Source organism: Hippoglossus stenolepis, chromosome 5, assembly GCF_022539355.2.
Source record: "Hippoglossus stenolepis isolate QCI-W04-F060 chromosome 5, HSTE1.2, whole genome shotgun sequence".
NCBI classification, from domain to species: domain Eukaryota; kingdom Metazoa; phylum Chordata; class Actinopteri; order Pleuronectiformes; family Pleuronectidae; genus Hippoglossus; species Hippoglossus stenolepis.
The window spans coordinates 22,889,341-22,905,742 of record NC_061487.1 but is presented as its reverse complement, the minus strand read 5'-3'; the positions used below and the strand labels follow the sequence as shown (position 1 = coordinate 22,905,742).

The window sequence follows — 16,402 nt, the reverse complement described above, 5'->3', positions numbered from 1 at the left end:
AAAGTGTTTTTACTCTGACATATGATTCATAGAAACCAATAAAAAGGTGAGTGACTCCTTTCCTAGAGGAGTTAGTTGTAGAGTTAGTGTGTTAGCCTTTTGAACTTTTTGGATTGCACGATATCTGTATTTGTGTTTAAGGCTCACTGAGGTCAGATTCCTACCAAAAGCCCTGAGGGCACATTTAATAAACATCGTTGTTATTGTATTCCCATTGTTTTGTATTAGTGTGCAATTAAATAAATCAATCAAGACGTCACGGATGCGCTGTTTCACATTGTCCAAGATGTAAAAAAACAATAAATGCACGAGCTTTCATGGCTGTTTATGTGTCGACCGTATAAAAAAAAAACATCCGGAAGTTCAATGCACGTAATGATGTCAGCGTCTAGACAGCCAAATTAAAAAACAAACAAGAAATGAGCACGTTGTCCTGCTCAGTCATGAGTCATTTGACCTGGTAGAAAATTACATGTGTCCATTCCCATCACAGACAGAAGCCAGATGTCTGTGGTTTGTTATTTTGTTTACCACTGTCACACATCAACATAAATGGTATACTTATTTATGTGCATTTGAGAGCAAACCATTAAAGTTTCTATTTATTTCAACATAACCTCTTCAAATACACATTATGATGTAACATATGGGTCAGAACACGGCTGTTTGTGTGAAGGCCCCGGACGTCAAGGCCCTGCTCATGTGGGCGTCACGCATACAACTTCATCGTGAGGTTCCACAGATTCACCGTCCACTGAGCAGATTCCACAGCGTTTCCAGGAGAAACGGGAGTTTCTAGATTGCTCAGAAATGCAATTCGATCTCTCCGTGGCAGAGTCGGGTCGTAAACTCTCTGCCATCGCTGCCACGTGGTCGTTGATGAATTATTCGCAGAAATTCAGCTCGACCCACATTTCATTTTCAATCAATTAAAGTGACATTGTGTGACTCCTGTCTGTCATGCATTCGTTCGGTGCGGCAGCTCAGGCCCACGCAAGCGCTCACGAGGTCACAGAGCCGCGGGTTCCGCTGCTTTTCCTTCTCAATCAAATAATGATTTTTTTTTTTTTCACAACTCGATTATAGAATTGAATTTTGTGTATTTGCTGACATCCTCACTGTAGCCTGCTGGTGTTTTGTGAACACCAATGAAGTCCAGTCATCCATTTGTACAGGACGATTTTTGTAAAATCATCCAGAGCGGCTGTAAGGGAGAAAAACAAAGTTTAGTTGGCTGCTCCAGACATTTACCTGCTCTACCCAGACGCCTGCACATTCTCGTGTTGTTGTGGACTCGTCCAGCTCGGACAATCACCTGCTGCGTTCTTCATATGTGAAAGGAAAACTCCCCAAAACTTCCCAGACATTCCCCAGAGTTCGGTACAGACTTATTGTGGTTTCAGGGAAGGGTTCAGCAGATATGATTGCGTCCCTGTTTGTTTGGCAGGTTCAGATTCACGGTGTCTCCCCCACCAGACCAGTTAAAACCCTGTGGAGCCAGCTTTGCTCAGTGTAGACATTACATGTCGAAGGTCACATATACTCTTACATATACTTCTCTCTTTTCCTTCTGTGCCACTTGCCCTCAATTTCCTCTCTTTCTTAAATCGCACCTTTTTTTTTATTCCTCACTTCCCTTGGCTTCGTAAGTGTTTTAACCTCCGATTTCACACTTTGCTCCCTCTCTTAAATCCCCTCTCTTCTAAATCTTGCACTCTTGTCTGCATGCACTTCATCTTCCCTCTCACATTCTCCTGCGTTTGCTTACACAGCGCCGAGCGGACGCCCGACACCTGGGGCGAGCGCTGGAGTTTTCTTTGCTGCTGTAGTGAGGCCTGGAGCGAGACGGGAGGCCTCGGCTGGGAAGGACCATGTGGGGATGAGTGGAAAATAAACATGTTGTGCATCTCCTCTGTCTGTCAACGCCTGCCGTCAAAGGGAGAGCAGATCAGTTGTGGAAAATAAAGGCAGCTCAAGTTTACTCAGCTGGACGCCTTCATCTGACGGAGCTACACTCTAAAGCGAAAACAGCGATCGGTGCGTTTTGTCCTCGTCTCTCAACACGTTGTCCGTTTGCTGTTTAGCTGCTGCAAAACTGCGCGACCTGTCTTTTTATATCTGCCCTGTTCATAATCCCCGTCTCAAGACGTATCGAGCATTAAGTGGAGAAACTGTGGGATTATTTCAGTCGGCTGTGTCTGTGTTTGACAGTCTAGTAGTGAGCGCTGCAGCGGGACGGTAGCGCTGGTGTATGACAGCCATTTTCCCGTAATTCTGTTTTCCAAGCACATATTTCATGCTGCTCACTGTTCCCTGTCTGCACTTATCATGCCGCCAATCCTCCCTGTTCATTTGGCCCTTGCTTTAATCCTCCAAGACTGCTTGTCTATTACCTTAATTTAAAACTCGGGGAGGGAAATGAAATAATAGCGGTTTTATCAGCCATAATTCCAGTATGGCATTACTCAGAACAGACTGACTGCCTGGAAATTAGCACGGAGGATATGAGCCGTTAATACCACGTCTCTTGTCTCGTGTCTGACCGACGTGTTCCTTGTCGTTCATCCGGGATCTATTCATCTGTTTCTCTCTTGTTATGTCACCCCAGCAGGGATACGACACATCAGGGTTGTGGTTCTGCGTGTTCACTTTCTTAGTTTCACATCAAACGGGTTTATGCATTTGATACAAAAAAAAGAGCAGTTACAGAACAAGCTCTTACAAAAGTATAAAAATGTCCCATCCGAGGCAAATTAAATCATCATAACTGAAATGTCTCAGATTTCTGGAATTTCAGGCAGCGTTTGAAGTCCTGAGCGGAGCAGAACAGAAGACTGTGAATCCTGCCAACTGGTGATGACATGCCTCTGTCCGTGCTGAGGAGCGGATTTCCGTGAGGTCATGGGTTCTCACCACAGTAGCAGTGTAGCAGTTGCGCATTTCCCAGTCCCATGTACCCAGTGATCTCTGGTGAGTGAGTTTCCAAAAATGTGAGTGTCTGGCCTCGATGACTGCACAGCTGCACCTCTCACTGGCATGAGTGTGCCCTGACAGATGCTGCAGTGTGCGTGTGCGTGTGTGTGTGTGTGTGTGTGTGTGTGTGTGTGTGTGTGGTGTGTTGGGGTCGGAAGAATTCTGGCAAAGTGGGCTCTGCAGATGCCTCTGATTGCACGCTGGATCAGGAAAGAAATTCCTCCAGGACGATGACAGAGGAGCTGGAGCTCGCTGGGCCAACTCGTGGTTTCTGTGGCGAGAACAGGAAAAACCGTAGCCACAGCGACAACCTAGGAAGCAGACGCTTGAATTCACCAGGGACAATCTGTGGCCAATCCAAACCTCTGCCTGTGATTGCACATGACGACTGCTGTTTATCTACTGACTGAAGTGCTAATCTGCTCTCATGACTCCCCAGAGACTCTAAACCTCCTCTTGTGCATTGGAGTCACGGTTGACGAGGGGATGGTGGTATGACCCCGGCGTGCAGAGATTTTCTCTTTTTTGAGGCAGGGCCTTGGGGGAAAGGTTACGTACCTTTTTAGGATCCGTCCTGCATCCAGAGGTTCTGCAGCCTGGAATCTCCTCTTGCGTGCTGGGTGTCAGGATCAGCAGCACCTGCCTTCTCAGGAATATTCTTCTTCTGTCTTTCCTACTATATATAAAGTGGAAAAACTCTTCCTCAAGACAGCGACGGACATGAGGACCGTCGATCCAGTTACACAATGAATTTGGTCGTGACTGCTACACGGGGGCTGGGTCAATTCCAGTCTGGGTCAGCAGGTGTTTACAGTTCACAGATAAAATCACATTATGTGATTTTTAATCTTGAAGTTTCGGATACAGTTGCTGCCAGTCATTCAGTTTTTATTGAATATTTGTGACAGTCGCTGATTACGTCCTTCCCACTCGCTCCTGTGATACTGGTAAATAAACAGCTTCACCTGACGTTAGCTTTGTTTTGCAGATTTCACTCAGTCCTCTATTCCCTCTGCCCGATCTAAGTCCACAGGCCCACATGTCTCCATCCAGGATATCGGCTTGAATCTGCTTTTTTCTTTCTGTTTTGGCCTTTTCAGTGCAAATTTCACTTTAACCTTTAAACAGTGCGATCTGCTTGTTTCTGTCCATGTTTGATTTGGTACAAGAACACAAGACAGTTGATTTTCCTGTGGGATTTGCCGGATTGCAAACCACCAGAACTCCATTTGTTTCTGACCAGTCGTCCACGGTGGTACCGCATCCGTTTATTTCACCTTCCTTTAAGGCTAAGTAAAATCTGTGCAGGTTATTGGAAACAACCTGTTTGTGTGGTTTGTCCCGTCTGCAGGTTTCAGCTGCTCATTCATCATGGCAATAAAACTAGAGTAACTTTTAGCTTTGTGTTCTTTCGCACAGATAAAGCAGCTGCAAGGAAACATGGAATAATAGCAGCTATACACTTTCTGGATGGGACGAGAGGCTCGGGGAATAGAGGTGTACTGGGTCTATTTAAGGATTGGATGTTGGTGCTTCACAGTTGGTATTAAATATGTGAAAATTAAAAGAAACTATTGTCCGCGCCAGCTAATATTGCGTGGGACAGATTGGCCTTTGAAAGTGAGAACCTGGCAGTGGGATGGCGGAAAACGGGTTTGGAACAACATCTGCAGCTCGTGACAAGCTAACGCAGATGAATGGCTCCAGTTTGTCATCGGCAGTCGGAGAGCTTGCAAACCTTCCCTGTGGGAGTACAGGTCTGTAATTATATCACATTTGTGTAGTTGTTGAATTCATTCGATAACACTGGCTTGTACAAAATGCTGCATAATTGATGAATCATGATGCATGGGCAATGAGCATATGGCATATATACCTAATCTGGCATGTACAGCGTGCGCGACTTCCATACAAATGACTCCCGAGAATTGGATTTATGAATTTTGTCATCACCTATTTCAATCTGAAATTACTACTGATATGACATTTCTTTCTCGTGTCACAACTCTTTCCATTTTTTGGTGTTTTATTGTGATTAATTTTGCATTTATTTTGCATTCTGCCGCCCTCCTCCGAGTCCCATCTGTTTATTTAACTCCCACGCGTAAACTCCACTTGGACAAGAAAAGGAAAACGGGAAGAAAACTACCTGCAAACAAAAACTCATTCTCAACACACATGACCATGAGTTATGTAAGGGCTGAACTTTTAATATTTTGTTGCTCTCGTAACTAAAAAATCTACAACATCTTCTCTGACATCTTTGTATTCAATTGTAAGACTCAGCCAGCTGTATTGTTGCAGGGCAGTAGAATTGGAAACAAACACACCCTGGGTGTCAAAGAAACGTGTGAATGGGAAGCATTTAGCACTTAAACAGCTCTCGCCGTCCTGATGACAAAGCAGAACCTCACTGCAGGGTGCACGGGCCGGTCCTAATGTTGGAAGATTTGTTTTCCCCGGCTTTGCCAAATGAGGGGCTAATCGTCGATAATCACAGCGAGCTCGCCCGAGGGCCTTCATGCCACATCTCCCTCTAATTCTAACTCTCGTTTTCCCCCGTGCCACATGTTTCCCAGTGAGACGGCCATCTGCCTCCCAGGTGCTGCTTATTCAGCTGGAAACCCGAACCTGAAGATCATTTTCAAAAGGCGAGAGAATCTGCGACAAACAAAGGTTATTGTTGACGTTGCGTTGCTGACAAAGCTGTGAAATCGTTCTAAACAATTGGTTAAACCAGTTAATCATCACACAATCTATGTTATTTTTTTAGTTCTTGCTCCCTGCCTTGTTTGCGTTTGGCTCAGTTTCATGTTAATCTCATTCCAATGGCTGCATCCAGCTCCAGTTCTCAGCTATAAGCACATAAAGACTCGTACTTCTTATCAGCTCAATTTGCAGACATTTCTACAGTCATGTCTTTGAAGTGGCCTAGATGTTGTGGTACTTTGGTTAGTGTGTGTGTGTGTGTGTTCAGCGACAAGGCCTCGACAGATAAATGATGTTGTGTGAGTTGACAGTCGGGCTGATGAGATGAAGCAGACCTGTCAAAACTCTTCCTCACCAGAGCAGCATGAACCTTGGCACACACCTGACCCCTGAACTCTTTCAAACAGCGACGACATTCTCTCTCTCTGTGTGTGTGTGTGTGTGTGTGTGTGTGTGTGTGTGTGTGTGTGTGTGTGTGTGTGTGTGTGTGTGTGTGTGTGTGTGTGTGTGTGTGTGTGTGTGTGTGTGTGTGTGTGTGTGTGTGTGTGTGTGTGTGTGTGGGGCTTCCATTCTCGATAACGACACTAAGGCTGAAACAGGAGAGGCAGCTTTTCTCTGACTATTATATATAATATATATTATTATATATCAACTGACTGCAGCTGAGAAATTGTGACACGAGGTCAAATAATAATTCCTCGAAGGCCGTGGTTGCTTTCTTCAGATGCGAGAACAATAAATGGAGAAGTGAAGATACCAGCAAGCGAGTTATTAACATCGCCTCGGCCGCTCGAGCTCTATTTGCTTTTTGTTCCATTTCTAATTGAAGACGGCCTCGTGAACTGTAGCTACGCTGACAGCCTCGTGAACTGTACGTGTAGAATGTAATTGCACAGTTAAAGCTGTCCGCTGAATTCTGTCGTGGAATCTAACGACTCAGCTTGTGCAGGAACCTCCACGCGTTGTAGCTCATCTGTCAGCAGTTTGACTCTCTGCCAGAGATCACAGCGGCTTCCACGCAATCAGAGCTTGGCCGAGTTGCCCACCGTCTTAAATTACACAGCAATTCACTGTGATAAGTGCCTGCACCTCATTCTTGTAAATTGTTTTGAGAAAGTCATTGGTGTCCGTACAGTTCAGGGCAGGAAAGCGATGATTCGTAAAGCCACCTGCCCTGTTTTCGTTTTTTTTTCAGTTTCAGAACTGAAAAAACGTGTCTTTCTCAGAATCATGGCTGTGTGTGAGTGTTGCATGGACTGCACGTGTTGGATCAAGCTTCCACGCTGCCAGTAGACTCCATGGAAGGGAAGGGTATCTGCTTTGGCTCCTTTCCAAGCATTCCTGGCTGGAGGCGTCATGCCCTCCATGTATGTGCATCCCACTATGAGCGAAGGCTTGAGGAGGAAACTGGGTGAGACTGAGGCACGACGACAATGTAAAGAGACGGGGGATCGCGAGTCGGATGTTGCAGATGCAGCTGTCGCGGATTTGGAAAGTGACATTTTCTTCCCCTCGGTGCTTTGGTGCAGGATTAAGGTCGGACAGCGTTTTACTGTGCAGACGCTGCGGCCGGAGGAACATGGTCATGGGCAGAGGAGACGATACAGGGAGGGAACGATGGTGGAAAGAGATTGATCTGGACAGACAGATATGGAAGGACAGCTGTTGGGGGTGAAAAGAGGAAGGGAGGGAGAGAGATAGAAAGAAGTAGAAGGAGGGGGGAGGTATGCAGAGTCATTTATATAGATTACAGGGTTTAGGATTATACCCTTAGGCCTGTGTTAACACAGCAAAGTCATCAGTGTGGTAACTGCAACACACAGTATATTTCTTATATGTTCCCCTCACACACATGTGGGGCTGTGAGGAAGTGGTGAGATATATAGTTTAACCTTTAGGGCTTAGCCAAGGAACTATCAATAGCCTGTCAGCGCTGCAAACAACGGAGTGATACCTCCTTTTTTTTTTTTTTCAGGATGTGCTTCGTTCCACTTCCTGTCATTTCAATTTTACCGTCCCCTCTACCCGAACTGTACGAGGCACAGAGATTAAGCTTTCTAGTGTCTCAATTCATACATTGGTGCAGGAGAAGCAGGTTGAGCGTGGAATGGCGTTAAACCCGAGATGGCATGATCCATGACGGCACATTATAGACAAAAACAATTCCTGCTTCACGTTAATTTCAGTAAATGCGTCGCAACTGGACTTTTGGCAGCTCCTCCTTAAGAATTGTTGAAATCGTTCCAATCAGGGAAGCTTTGAAGCCTCCAGGGGCGGCGTCAACCAATTGTTGTCCATTTTTATGACTATGAATTCTTTTAATAAAAATCTTCAATGTTCATATTATCCAGAGACGTGCACCACAGTCTCGCTGCGCCTCCGGGCTTGTTCGGCGACGCTGCATTTCATGTACACTTATCTTCCGCAGTAAGAGGAGAACCAGGCGTTCTCAGCTGACTTGCCGATGTGTGCCAGCCCTGGCCGACGCCGCCTCATTCACAGCTGTGTGAGCTCCGTGTACGCCACAGCTGCAGGGAGCTGCTTTCTCCCACGAGACAAATGATACCCCATTACCGCACACACAGCACAGCAGCGGCATTGAGAGCCTCTTTCTTATTAAAACAAGGTTATTTGTTTTCGACGTCTGTCATTGCACAGCCACATATTTTATTCCAAGAAAGCTGGGCCTGACACCAGATATGTAAACTGCTGGACCTCTGAACACCAAATATTTACGTTACAACAGGGAGATTTATAGACAAAAGCAAGGCCACAAACTCACCAGTATCTCTCATTGCGGCAAACCTCCACCTTTACATTCACAAGGAAGAAGTAGAAAGCAGAGCCCTGAACTCTTTACGAGGTAAAGCACTGAGCCACAAGTGCAAGCTTTCACACCTCAGGATGTCACTAACTACAGCTTAACCTTCTTGGACTGTGCCGTCCACTCTGAGGAGGAAAGGGGTAAACAGAAAACACAGACAGACCAGTAGGTGCCAGGTACTGATCTGTTCCTCTTTGACTCTCACCACTACAACACAAGCAGGGATTTATCCGAACGCTGCACCACAGAGATGATGATGTGCCAACAATTTCCCAAGCCCAGGAGGAGGAGCACACCTGAAGGACACATAAAGCTTGATGATATCCTAACTGGCCATAGGTGCACTGCAGGTGGTGAAGAAAGAAAAATAAATGCAACAACATCATCATCGTCCCATATAAAGGGGGCCATTTAACAAGTGCTGCATCCCTGTGTTTTTCAAACCTATAGCAACACACTCAAACTAGTGACGTATTGATGAAACAAGCATTAATCGAATGCATGGGCCCAAACAAGGAAGGCCAATTCCTTGTGGCCTCACCTGAAGTTACTTCAGTTCCTTACCTTCGACATTTACAGCCATTTCTATGCATCCTAAGATCTTTGCCTCATGCCACGCCTGTGTGCAAATTTGAAGGTGCACCGTTTCCACTTTGATCAGGCTGGGAAAAAGGGGCTTACTCTAAAGTAAAGAACCCCTCCAACAACACACACACCTACAATGGTGCCCTTTCATCCCCTCCGAGGAGATTTAACAGCCTTTCACACTTGGCCTCATGTGACTCCAAAAACTAGACTGTTGTTAAACCTTGGCCTCGGACAACCCTCGTAACTCTATCAACTGCCATTACACCAGCTAAAAGCATTAATAAAACAAGTAACATCAATGGCTTTGGCGATGACCCTGCAGAGGTTAAACACAAGTGACTCCCCACCAGTTAGTCAGGAATTGTTAAACCTTCAAGTATCTACAACCATCTAGTTGAATTAACTTCCTGCACGGCCTTGACCTGGATGACAGAGGAATCTTCACAAGACTGAAAATTGCATTCCCCTTCGCTGTGAAACCCCCTCATAATACTCTGAGAGCCGTGTTCCTGTGAGTTTAAATCTCTTATTATTTTTAGATTGGAGATTTGTCGCTGTCTCCAGAACAGACTACGTGTTGGAGTACCAGGCTGTCAGCCTTCTTCCCTCGCCGGATCTTGAAGAATTGTGTTGGAATGCTTTAATGCAAACACCCACAAAGCTGAGAGAACGCTCTTCACGGTGTCAAACAGAATGTCATGTACTATATGTCTAACTAGCTATCATCGCAGATACTATACACACACACGCGCGCTCCACATGCTGTATACAGACAAAAAACAGGGTAAAGGGCCACAGATGGTAAATATAGCTCCCTGGGTTGTGAGTGATCACATCTCAGGCCGAATTACAGTCTGTTTATAGCCATAGGAGCATCATTAACTCTGCTGTGTGATGCCTGATGACCAGAAAGCAACATCTATCTCCTGTGCATGACTTACCGTGGAAATGTTGTCACAGCCTCCTGCTAAATCAATGCCGACAGCCATCTTGTTTAGAGTTGGCTGTCCAGTGGGCTGTCTCCGCTCCCTCTGGGATCAGGAAGGAGGCAAGCTTGTAATGATGAGGAGTAATGGTGTAATGTAATTATGTTTGTCTTGCACAGTGCGTCAATGGAGCCCTAATTAATTCTGCCGGCTAATTGGAGGAACAAACCGTCTTATTTTTGCCCGACAGTGTCACTGTTTGGTTTGTTCTGCTTTCACTCCGTTGGCACATTCTCGCTCTATTGATCACTCCATTTCTTTTTCTCCCCTCCCTTGTTATTCCTGCATTTCCCCTATTATCTCTCAGTGCTCACCGGCTGCCACACTCGCATGCAAACATCATGCACTCTCTCTCTCTCTCTCTCTCTCTCTCTCTCTCTCTCTCTCTCTCTCTCTCTCTCTCTCTCTGTTGTGTCGGCCCACTCAGCCACACCGTGCTTCTTCACTCCGTGTCTGACCCCAGGTCTTTTTTGACGTTGGCGTCCTTTGATAGAAATTGAAAACCCTGAAGCCGATTCATTCGGTCTTGTCCTCATCTTCAAATACTTTGGACGATGAATGTGTTTGCAATGAAAGGAATATTAACACAATTGGGACTGTTGTAGTGAGGTTCACACCTGACTTGTAGGACACAGTGTGTGCACTCATCGCTCCTTCTCAATCAGGCTTCAGATATAATGCCTGAATGGATTTTTACATTGCAGTGCCCATACCTGCATATTTCAGCTCGACTCTTACAAAGCTGAACCTTCAGCAGACTCGTCTGGAGGACGCGACATTTCCCTGGCCGCTGTCCTTCGGGGAGCTCATGCGACAGCCTCTGCGGCAGGTAGAGGGAAAGTTTAGCCACCGCACCTCACAATAAAATGGAAACGAAAGCGGTGGCCGTGCCCTCGTAAGTCATCTTGTGGCGAGAAAAAGTGACCCCCACATGTACAAGATTGAAGCGCTAAATCAGACACCTCCTGCTCCTCTCATCTGAAGGTGCTCCTGGAGAACCATCATTCATGCCGTCGAGCAAGTGCAGGGCTTTGATATTCTGTATACTGTACCTTGGCTGTGCAGCTCCGTGTGGTTGTGTGTGTGTGTGTTTTTGTACACATGCGTGTGTTTGATCTCGGTTAGTGTGCTTGAGAAAGACGGGGCTGAAGATACAGAAAGAGAATGGCATATGTGCACTCCCACATAGATATGAAAACAGAGGGGTTCGCTTTCAAGACTCACCCGCTCACCTCCACGTGTTGCCCCCGCGTTCACGTCGTGACTCCGATCCGTGCTGCAGTGTGCGAGGTCACACTCCGAGAGCTTTATGGTCCTGACCGAGGCTCGGACCAGCTGGCTGGCCATTGTGTAAAATCACAGGGAGACAACTTTAGTGCACTGCTGCGTAAACTGCTGCAAACACACTTGCCAGAGGTTGCGCTGTGGAGGCTGTTCAAATTTTTATAACAACCTCAGGCTGGTCAGATACAACACTGAGGTTTTTTTATATTCCCTGATTTATAGTCTGAATAAGCCTGTTTCTCCAGGACGTTATAATTCATGGGACTGGGAGGCGTGGGGTTGGGGAATACAGGCTCTCAAGAACGCACTCACTGGTTGATTGATTTAGTAAATGAAGGAGTAAACAAATAAAGAACGTTAGAATACTGTTCCGTGGACATGGTTTTTATTGACAGTATGTCCGGATATTGACCGATTCTCTGTTTTACAGACGTTTGACCTTCCCAGCCTGAGGTGCAGACGCTCTCTCTTGCTGTTTCTCGCCCGTCGAGGAAAGGTACGATTTCTGCGTTCACCTGCCACACAGCGCTTCCCCATCTGCTACAACAACATGCTAACATCACAGCAAAATGAAACTGAGAGAGTCTAATTACCCAGGAGGATTTGAAAGCACTCTTCCTTTAACATCTCTGGTGTGCAGCCATGTTTATTCAACAACACCAGAAAAGCACTTGTGTTCACATTAATTCAAACATTTAGTTTATTCCAGCCTGCACCCTCACACCTGGGACTGCTCTGCATGCCGAGTTGATCGGGATACAGATGAAGTGAGGTGGATTATCTTGTCCAGAGTACGGTCGGGCTCCATAAGTGTGAGGGTGAATCCCTTTGACTGAAAGTGTTGTGGAGGACATTGATACCTAAACCCAGAGGTCCCCGCTGCACGGAACCCGCTCTTCTCTTTGAAGCTCAGAGGGGCTAACTAAAATTAGCCGAGCAACAGATAACCTGTGCCTCGAGATTAAAGTGGGTTCGAACCCTTGAGGCTCTTGGACGGCGCCCGTTGTCTCAAAGCCCGTGGAAGGACGAATGCGGAGAGAGAGAGAACACACGGATGGGGCAGCGAGTGAGTGAGGGAGGAGGATGAGTGTTAAAGAGGCCCCCGTATCGAGGTGTAAAGTTCCAGGGCGGCAGATTATTTATGGGTGTTTTGGATTGAAGGGCTCAAGGTTTTGTATGTATTGCGTGACACGCTCTCTCTCTCCCATGGTGCGTCTCTGTGTCCCAGGAATCTGAGCGTCCTGCTTTACAGTCAGCAGGGTGTTTGATCTCTCTTTGATTGTATGTTCATGTGCGTGTGAGACAGATCTTTTCTGGTATAGTTCCTCTTTGTGTTTCACAATAGCTGCTTTCAGACATGCAGTGAACTCTGGATATTCTCCGGATATTCTCCTGAGGGGTTATATGTGAGAAAACAAATGTCTGAGTCAGTTGCTCCGGACAATCTTTATAGAGTTTTTCCTGCCAGCCTGCTTGTAAGTTGGCTTGTGGTGATGAGAACTGATGCCAGTGTTGAAGTGTCATAAATAACAGCATTCAGTCTCTGGAGCAGAGTTTATCAGTAGGTCCTGAATATTCTGGACATTTTCCCGTTGTTGATTCATCTGATCCAGACAATTTCCTGGTGGGATAATGTCCTGACCCAATTCTCTGGACATTTTCCAAAGTGTACATCTGCAAATGGTTTATTAATGGCATATTTTCGTTTAGCCGGTTGATCATTAAAGCACATGCACAGTTTGATTGGTTTCATGGTTTTGTGACGCTTTCATTCCATTAAATCCTTTTTAAGATCAAGTAAATTTTTTTAGATATATTGTCTTTCAATCAAGTTGTCTTGTTATTGATTTCCTGCTTTAAAAGCACTTGCGTCAGATCACAGACACCCAGACAAATGACACACAATATGGTTTCTACTTAATTGCTAAATTATAGGAGTGTGATATTTTCAATTGCATGTTCTTCAAAGCTTTTATTGAAGACTCTGAAGCAGCAAGTACTTTTTTGATGATCACTTGTATTTAACTGAGGGGCCTCCTCCTCTGTCTCGGTTTCCATATCAGCCATATCAAAGCGTGTATATATTATTTAGACCGTAGCAGCACAAGATGATGCAAAGTCAGTTGATAGCCTCAGCATCTTCCATGTTTGAAAAGTTGTCTGCAGGGAAAAGATTGCATTTTCAGTTGTCTGCTCTTTACACTGCTGCTTTGACGTTGACATCTCCAGCGTTACTCCCCCCTCCCCCTCTCTCTTTTGGACTGTCTGAGATTGCATCTGCAGGCACAGCTGTATCCCTTTCTCATCATGGAATCATGGGGAGATTGTGTGCAGCAGTAAAGGAGAAAGAGAGGAAACACGAGGCTTGTGAGGTCCGTTTTTCACACGGTTGAAAAGTGCCATCGGGGAAAAAGAGAAAACAGAGCATTTGAGGTTGAGGTTTGTTCAGCAGCGTATATGTCTTGGCTTAGATTCTGAAATATTACATTTGCACACTGTGTGTGTGTGTGTAGGTGTGTGTAGGTGGGTGTGAGTGACTAAATAATGGTCTCTTCAACTGGCCATTCAGTCACATTGACAGTCAAGGACACATACGAGCACGTCTCACAACAGCTCCGCCGGGCCTGTGTGACCAAGAGCGGCCTTGCAGCACAGCAGAGGGAGGTTGACGTGTGTGTGTGTGTGTAGAGACTATTATTGATATGCCTCCTGTTGTGCTTGTTGAAAGATACTGACTAATGCTATTCCGCCAGTGAACCATTTACATATTTATTTCCCCGGCCAAATGGCACCACATGCACCGGTTGCCACTGGAGACCTTATATGCCTGTCTTTAATTGGCTATTGATTGAGTCCGCTATGGCAGTGGGAGACAATAAATTACTGCCTGCTTGAGAGAGGGAGGTGGCATGGAGAGTTGAGTGCGGGGGTGCCGGTGTGTCAAATCAGCGTCTGCATTATTTATACACGTCTGATTTTTATGTGTGTAGCGAGGATCGGTGATGCAACACGTGATGGACCAATCGCAATACAGGCTCCCACGGACACAGCGTATTTGCATAGGTCAGTGCACATTGGTTCTGTTTGCAAAGACGGTGTGAGCGCGCGGAGCATGTGCAGTTCACTTTTTTTCCGTCCCTCCGTTTGACAAGAAATTGGTTCCTCTAATACGTTTCTCATTGTCAGCATAAATAATGTATGTTGTGTATATACTGAGTGTGCATGTGTGCTTGCGTACGGGGCTGCATGAATTGGTAGAATGATGAGCCGCTATTCTGAATAAAGATAAATGGAAAAAAAACAACTATTTCACAATATTTGCTTTTCATTTCATTCCATCCTCAGTCATCCAATAACGGTTTCAGGACATGGCATCAGTGTTAGTGAGGGAGAGATTTCTAAATTCTCCGGCCAGATGGGTAATTATACTGCCCATGTGTGCCTGAGTGGAGCATGATGCTGAGGAGCTCATCAGAGACTTAAGACTTGAGCCTTTGAGTCATTAAATCCCCAAATCTATTTTCTTATAAAATAAACTCTAACATGCACAAATTCTGTACATTTGTTTAAATCTAGTGAATGAATCCAAAGCTTGTACTATCACCCCACATTCTCCGCTAATGGAGCACCACCGTAACCACCATTAGCTCCGCAGCAGTGCGGTGTCACTCACAAGTTACCACACACAAATCCTCCCACCGAGGTTAAACGGCCACCCTGACACACGCAGACGGAGAGAGACACGTCAACCTCTTCATTGTTTCTTCAACCTGTTGCTTTGTTCGGTCACTCAGTCGGTTCGTCTGTTCCAAACTGCTTAATTTACCCAGCCGGCGGAGCCACAGAGGAATCCGTGATCAGAATTCCACTGCTCCGTCATCCTCCAACCCCGTTGCTCCTCCGGCCTGGGAACTATCCCGGGAATGCCCCCTCCTGCTGTGTTGCTCACATCCAGGTCCTGTTCCTGTAAATGCCAGCTGGCTCAGTTGGGCTTTGATGCTACGGCCTTGCACGTGAATGTGTGTGTGTGTGTGCGCGTGTTCCGTGTGAGCATCTGTGCGTGTTTGTGTGAACGCTGACAGGCAGCCAGCTCGGGTATTGATCTGTAGCCATTCTGACTGGAGCCCAAAGGGCAGCCTGTATCATCTGTCAGTCTACCAAGAAGGGCATTACAGCCGCACTGATCTTAGAACACTAATCCCAGTCAGGGAGATGGAGGGAGAGAGGGAGAGAGGGAGAGAGCCAAAAAGGTAAAGAGCAAGAAAGGTAAAAAAGAGGCTGAAAGCATGAAGTTAAAGTGGTGAAAGATACTTTACAGTGTGTATGTTAATGTAGTGTTTGTGCTCTGCCTGTTGAGTGTTAACCCCCTCCCACACACACACACACACACACACACACACACACACACACACACACACACACACACACTTTGTTGATTGAGACAAACAGATCCTCTTTTGGGACCCGTGGGTGAAGACAACACTCGGCACTGACCTTTTCACCCCAATGACCACCCACGTACGTCAGCAACACCCCCCACCCGACCCCTCCAACTCCAGTTCTCTGCCTCTCTCTCTCTCTCTCTCTCTCTCTCTCTCTCTCTCTCTCTCTCTCTCCCCTCCTTACAGCTTTCTCCACACCTCAGTGACAGCACAATTACACGATACAGAGACAGAATACAACGCTGATACACATCGGGCAAATTTCACGCACATAAACAGCCGCGTATACTCTATATACACACATGCGTATAGCCTCTGGGACAAATGATAAATCATAATAATGTGTGGAACGTATTGCAGCTCTGTTCATAATGACTGTAAAATGACTTCAAAGGTTACGATATCTTCTGCCGAGATAAGGAAGCAAATTGAGCCGATTTCGGTGCTTTTTCTTCTCCTCCGTAAGACCTCAAGTCTTTTTTTTTAATCTTTGTCTCGATTCTATTTTTCTTCTGGCTCGCTTCATTGTTGTTGTCTCAATTCACAGGCCGCTGGTGTAAAATCCATCCATTGTAATCATGCCTGAGATTGGTTTT

General features: G+C 46.0%; 1 protein-coding gene across 2 annotated transcripts in view; it reads left to right on the top strand.

The window, feature by feature from the left end:
• The window catches only part of tspan9a (tetraspanin 9a), a 167,477-nt gene that overhangs the window by 31,075 nt on the left and 120,000 nt on the right, over positions 1 to 16,402 (top strand). The window contains exon 3 of one of the 2 annotated variants that reach the window (XM_035156994.2): positions 11,795 to 11,860. The exons of the other annotated variant lie outside the window; for it this stretch is intronic. The gene's annotated coding sequence lies outside the window, so the exon portion shown is untranslated. The remainder of the gene's footprint in view (positions 1 to 11,794; positions 11,861 to 16,402) is intronic. 2 annotated transcript variants of the gene reach the window in all.